Source organism: Aptenodytes forsteri, unplaced genomic scaffold, assembly GCF_000699145.1.
Source record: "Aptenodytes forsteri isolate BGI_AS27 unplaced genomic scaffold, ASM69914v1 Scaffold15, whole genome shotgun sequence".
Taxonomy (NCBI): Eukaryota; Metazoa; Chordata; class Aves; order Sphenisciformes; family Spheniscidae; genus Aptenodytes; species Aptenodytes forsteri.
This window is the reverse complement of record NW_008795129.1, coordinates 10,680,501-10,687,001: the sequence shown is the minus strand read 5'-3', so window position 1 is coordinate 10,687,001 and position 6,501 is coordinate 10,680,501.

The window sequence follows — 6,501 nt, the reverse complement described above, 5'->3', positions numbered from 1 at the left end:
CCGCACGTCGCACGTCTCCCCAGCCGCGAGCTCCCGAAGATGTTTCCAGCGGAGCCTTTTCGGAGCCGCCGGGATGGACGCAGCCGAGAGATTTGGTATGCCTCCCCCCTCGCCCAGTGATGCCCACCGTGTCCTCCCCCTGCCCTCCCCATGCGTGTCGTGTGACGGTCCCTCCCAAGCAGAGGACCAGGTTTTGTAGCCTGCTATCGCAGAAGCAGCAGGTAACGACCATTCACGCTGCTAAACCCGGTTTTACGCTGCACGTTTCCACCACACGAGCTGAACATGCACCCTTGGGGTTTGCTGTTTGAAAGGAACCGGAGAAATTCTTTCCACTGCAGCACCGCGGGGACAGTGGGCAACCAGCAGGCCCCGGCTCCCAGCCCTGGTTTGGCACGGCACCCCGCTGTCTTGCGAGCCACCCCGAGGCCGGCAGGCTTCTCGGGGCCAGCGCTGGGAGAGGATGCGGCAACGCCCAGCCGATTGTTTGCTGGATGGCAGCAAGGTGTCGCGGGAGAGGAAGCCCAGGCCCTGCTCTTGGCTTTCGGAGATGAGTGGTTAAGGCCCTGTGGTCTCGTGGGTAGAAACAGGATAGCCAAGAACAAAGATAGGTAACGCTCTCTCTTCGCAGCAGCAGTCAGGCTGGGCAGATTTGTCTCTGCCATAGGAAAGAGTTGCATTTTCCTCCATGTTCTGCCAGACTGTTGTCTGCAAAAATAGGAGACCTGTGTGAGTTCATGCCTCAGTGTGCAAGCCAGAGGAATCGTAACCACAATACAAGCTCCTCCGAAATCAGGGTGTGAGAGGAGCTCCCAGCTTAGCACATCCCCTCCAAGTATGTGGCAGCTGGTTAGAAATCCACTGCATCCCCAGCAGCACCCAGAGGCTCCAGCTGAGACCAGAGCCCTGGCGTGGGACATGCTGCCCACGTCCGTAGCCACCATCTCTGGAGCACGGACAGTTAAGTAAAGCGAAGGGGCACACAAGGACCCCACAGCCACATTGCAAGAGACGGTGCCAGGCAGTACCAGCGTTATCAAGCACCAACAGTATCCAGCATTGGTGTAGGCAGGAGATCAGTATTGTGCTCGCCCCATTTACGCCTGGTGACACCCGTGTGTGCTCCCCGGCCCCGCTCTCCCCATGCAGAGCTGGAGGAGCGCCCAGCTGGGGGATGCCGAGAGGCCTGGCTGCAAGCTGATGTGGCATGGCGGTGGAACTTTCCAGATGTCCACCATAGCGAGCTCCATTCCTGGGACAGATCCCAGCTGTACCACCAGCTCAGACTGGGGGGAGGGCAGGGGGTTAGTGGGAGGGACCCCTCTGCAGACTCTCGCCCAAAGCCCCCGAGCTGATGGGGGCACAAAGAGCTGGCGGTGCCAGAGGGCCCGGAGCAGGGCAGCGGAAGTGAAGCGCTCGAAAGAGGAGGAACAGCCGGCGGAGGCCGGTGGGAGGGAGGTGGTGGGAGACTGCAGATTGGACAGGCTGCCCAGGGAGACACAATGGAGGGAAGTCGCTGCGTGGCCGCGCTGGAGGCAGCGCCCACCCGTGATGCACCCTGTCCCCCGTGCCCTGGGGCGAAGTGGGGTGCTGCCAGCGGGTGAGAGGCAAGAGGCGCAGGGTGCTGGTGGAAATCCCTCTGGCATGGTCCCGCTGCAGCAGTGGCACAGCCAGAGGGTCGTTGGGGAGGGATGGATGGGGAGGGCCATGGTCAAGGGGTGGAGGGCACGTGTTGTTTCTTCCCGGTCAAATGGGGACTTACTGCTGTTTGGGAGTCAGGGAGGGAAGGTGCCGATTGATTTTGGACAGGGACGAGATTCTCTAAAACCACGCACTGACTTAAAGCAAAGGAGGGACTGGGGGGGTGGCCAGGCTTTAACTACCGGGCCTCAGGCCCGCTCTGTGCATGAGCTCCAGTTCTGTTTTTCATTCAGGTTTCCTGGCCAAGGAGGAGCCCATGGGCAAGAACTTGCCTCTGTCCAGCGGTTCCCAGAGAAGCTTTATCCAAACCCCAGTGCTAGCTGGTGTTCTGTGGCCTCTCCGTCATGCCCAGGATCGTGCAGTAGCAGCACTGTTCCCTCTGCAGCACTGCAGATGTGCTCTGGTTTCCTCTCCTTCCCGACATCTTTTTCCATTCCTCCCTCCCCCTCCGCTGCGGTCATCCCTCCCCCTCGCACTCTTCATCCTTCTCTCTTCACCACCCACTTGCTGCCGTCAGCAAGGAGTTCCCCTGGGCGTGGAGCAAGACGCCCACTCCCAGCGAGGCCGGCCAGGCTGCCCGTGGACCTCGGCAGACCTCGCTGTGTTCTGGTCCCATCTACTTCCACCCGGGCACAGCCACCTCCCGCTGCCTTGGGGCCGGGAGCCCGGGGACCAAACTGTGTGCTGGGGTGGTGCCTGGCTCTTGCCCCTCTGTGTTAGAGCCGTGTTGGAGCAGCAGCTCCTGCTCTGCAGCGCTTCCCACCACAGCTGCCCCATGCCACGAGCTGGGAGCTGACGGGGCTGCCTGCCCACTGGGGCTCTGCGGAGCCATCAGTGCTTGGTGGGCAGCCGGCACCAGAGATGCTGGAAGCTCCTCCTGGCAATGGCAATGCGGGGTTGTTGCACAAGCACTCTCCAGTGCCAAGAAAGCTGTGGCCAGCCATGATCAGGTAATTAAATTAAAATATTGGTACTTGTGCTGTGGAGCCTCCAGTGAGGGTTTCTCCCACTACTTGCCTGCCAGCACGAGGGCCAGGGACCTGCCTCCCTTCCATGGACGGGTCGGTCAGTGATGGCCACAGACCCTCCCCAGTCCTCCAGCCTGTCCCGTGCATCACAAGATGACTACACCTGACTAAGAGGGGTGGGGAGGAATCACATATTTTAGCTGTTCCTTCTCTCCCCCCTGCACTGGTGAGACCGGGCACAGTGCTGCTACGAAGGATTCAGGTGACCCATCTGGAGAAGGGACTGCATCTTCATCCCCTCCAGAGCAGAGAGCTGCTGAAGCCCAGAGCCCCCCGCCCGGGCCCTGCCAGAGCCCTTCCTGGCTGTGCCCTGCCGCCTTCCCCTTGCTTGGGCAATGAAATCCACAGTCGCTTTCCCGAGGACGACTCTTTGCCGCACCTGGGGCTGCTGCAGGCGGGTGCTGCCGGGGCGAGGGGGGGGTCCCCGGCTGCCGGCGGGGTGCTGGCGGGGAACCCCAGGTCCCCCGGGCTGCCAGCTGGGACACTGCTCCCGGGGCCTGTCCCCAAGTGAGATACGCCACTGCCATCTATCGGCAAGCGCCCGGGGACAGGGAGCGACAGGTACCCCTCTGTCCCGGCCACACCACAGGGACTCTGTCTGGTGTTGGCTTGGTTTGGGTGTGCCCGAGTGCCCTTGCAAGGCTTGGAAGGCTGCAGAGCAGGCGGGCAGGGCTGCCTCCACCTGCTGGCATCGCGTTCCTGGCGCTGGGGATGGCAGTGGGACACGCCGGGCATCGGGAAGGCTGGGCTGGTTGCGTTGGCTCTGGGCAGGCTGGTGTCTCCCTGCGGCTGAACTCTGTGGGAGCTGGGGTCTCCTGACACATGCAGGAGCTTTGCTGCACCAGGCAGCATTGCTGGGGCTTGTACATGCAGCGAAAGGAAAGCACCCACACGTGCCCCTACTGCAGTGGGAGAGTTGGGGACAGGGCCAGTGTACCCTCCCAGCTTCTAGCCACTGTGCAGGCCCCTTTCTAGTGAGCAATGTTTTGCTCTCTGTGTTTTTTTTAACTGAGCACAAGCATCCAGCATGTCTTTGTGAGAGACCCAGCAGGCTTTTAGCTCTGATTATCTTCTCTGTCCCAAAACGCTGCAATTCACCCAATGCCAGGAGCCCCTCCCAAAGCTCCCAATGCCCCAGCACTGCCTGCAGCCTCCAGCTGTTGCACTCACCCCCAGCAAGTCCTTGCCCAGGGAGATTTTTGATGGTTGTGGTGCCTGGCGCCTGATGCCCCTACAGCTGCGCCCTCACCAGAGGGAGCTGTGTCCCTGCCGAAGGCACGGCCCAATTTTGGCCCAATTCCCTACTCCTTCCCCTTTTTATAGCCCTTGGCAATGCTCTGGGCAACATACTGCCCAGGTCTAATGGGCACCCAAAGGTGCTGGGGACAGAGGAGAAGGCTGCTTGGATTTGCATTTCTCCTGGCACCCACCTAGCCGTGCCAGACACAGCCTGTGCCCTGCCAGGAGGCTCTTATGTCAGCCCCTGTGCGGTTAGTTCCCTGAGGGGATTGAAAGGTTTCTCCGGGGCTAGTACCGCCAGCAGTGCTGTACCTGCAGGCGTGCTGGGCCGGGGAGATTAGGGCTGGGGCCCCCCATCTCCTGGAACAGCCCTTGCTTCAGCTGCTTTTGAGACTGATCCCAGGGCAGGCTCCAGTGACACGGTGCACTTGAGCTGTTCCCCACTGTCCTCATCCGTGTGTCCGTGGGAGAGTGACCCCTGCTGCCACCCCTGTGCCACCCCCATCCAGCCCGGGAGCGGCTCTTCTCCCACCTCCCCAACACGACACACCAGCTGCCTGCACCCCAGCTCCAGCCAGGCAGCAGTGAACCTGGACTTCATTTGTTTCAGTGCATAATCACCCTCACTTTTATGCCTGATGTGATGAAATTGTTGTAAATGTTCTGTTTCACAGTGACTTAGGGTCTAGAGCGCAAGTCTTATGGGGAGCGGCTGAGGGAACTGGGGTTGTTTAGGCTGGAGAAAAGGAGGCTGAGGGGAGACCTCATCGCTCTCTACAACTACCTGAAAGGAGGTTGTAGCGAGGTGGGTGTCGGTCTCTTCTCCCAAGTAACAAGCGATAGGACAAGAGGAAATGGCCTCAAGTTGCGCCAGGGGAGGTTTAGATTGGACACGAGGAAAAATTTCTTCACCGAAAGGGTTGTGAAGCATTGGAACAGGCTGCCCAGGGAAGTGGTGGAGTCCCCATCCCTGGAGGTATTTAAAAGACGTGTAGATGTGGTGCTCAGGGACTTGGTTTAGTGGTGGACTTGGCACTGTTAGGTTAACGGTTGGACTTGATCTTAAGGGTTTTTTCCAACCTAAACAATGTTATGATTCTATGATCTTCCCAGGGCCGCTTTGCAGCTCCTTGTTGGGGGACTTTGACACATAACCCTGCGCTAAGTATGGGTATTACCAATATCTCCCCACCAAACCAGACATGCTGAAAGCAGTCCCAGCCCAGCCCTGGGGACTGCTTCCTCTGGTGGCTCTTTACAGCCAAGAAAGCAGGTTTTCAGCCTCGGCTTTACCATTCAGGCTATATTCCCTGCCTCTCTGCACTGCTGCGATGCTCGGCCGGAGCCAGCCAGGCTGGGACCAGCCCAGCCAGGGATTGTCTCTCAGCAGTTTAACCCAGGCAGCAATGTGGATCAGAAGAGGGTTTCCCAGGGCCCACCAGAGGCGTTGTCTGCTCTGTGTCCAGGCAGCCCCGGCGCCCGCGTTTACCACTGCTGTAAGGCCGTGGGGTCATGAGAACTTGTATGACTTTATTGGGGTCTGACAGCGCCCTGAGGAATCCCAGAGCTGGGGCGAGTCGGGGCTGGAGGGAGGCTGGGAGCCCACCTCTGCACTCCCCACGGGCTCCGGCCACCTCCTCCCACTGAGCAGGGCTGTCAGGCACCCGCTGCAGAGGGGCTGGGGGGCAGGAAAGCTCGGGGTAGCCCAGGGCACCAGCAGAGGCGGGGCAGGGATGTGGTTTGGCAGGGCAGTGCCCTTGCCCCTCTTGCCTGCCCCCAAGCTGGACTGGCAAAGGCCCCCACGGGCTGGGACCCAGTGCCCTGCATGGGGTCTCCAAGGCAGGAGCAGCTCGGGAGCCTACCAGCCCCTGGCTGAAGGTACGGGGCAGATAGATACACTGGAGGGGTCTCCCCTTCTTGCTCTGGGGGAGATGACCCCCCCCAGCTCCCCTCCAGCAAGAATAAGCAAGTTGGCCCCCAGCCCTGCCCTTAACCTGTGGGAGTGCAGGCGTCTCCAGTTACCCCAGGAAGGCGGCCAGGGGCTCCTGAGCTGCTCTTGGCATGGCAAACTCAGGCTGCCTGAAATAGCTTGGGCTTGTGCCATGGCAGAGCTGCAGCAGCCCCGGATCTATCACCCAGAGCGGGGCAAAGCCGGCAGCACTGCCCGGCTCTGCCTGCTCTGGGGGTTGCTGGGCTCACCCCCACCCGAGACCCCCCCCACTGGGCACCAGCAGAAGAACAGGGCTCGAGGGGCAGTTGGGCATGGGAAGGCAAGGCAGCAAATCCCTGCCCGCACTGGATGTGCTGGGGATCCTGCAGGGAGCTGAAAGGAAAAGGGGTTGTCTCCAAAACTCTGCCAGGCTGAGCGTGGCTTCCTTGCTGGAAAGCCAAAAATAGTCTCTTTAGTCAGAAGAGGCTGTAAGAGGGATCTCACCCGAAGTGCAGCCAAATACCTAGGAGGCCATAGGACAGACCCACAGAGCAGCGTGGCTTCGCCGAGGAGTTATCAGACCTTGGAAAGGCAGCGGCTGTG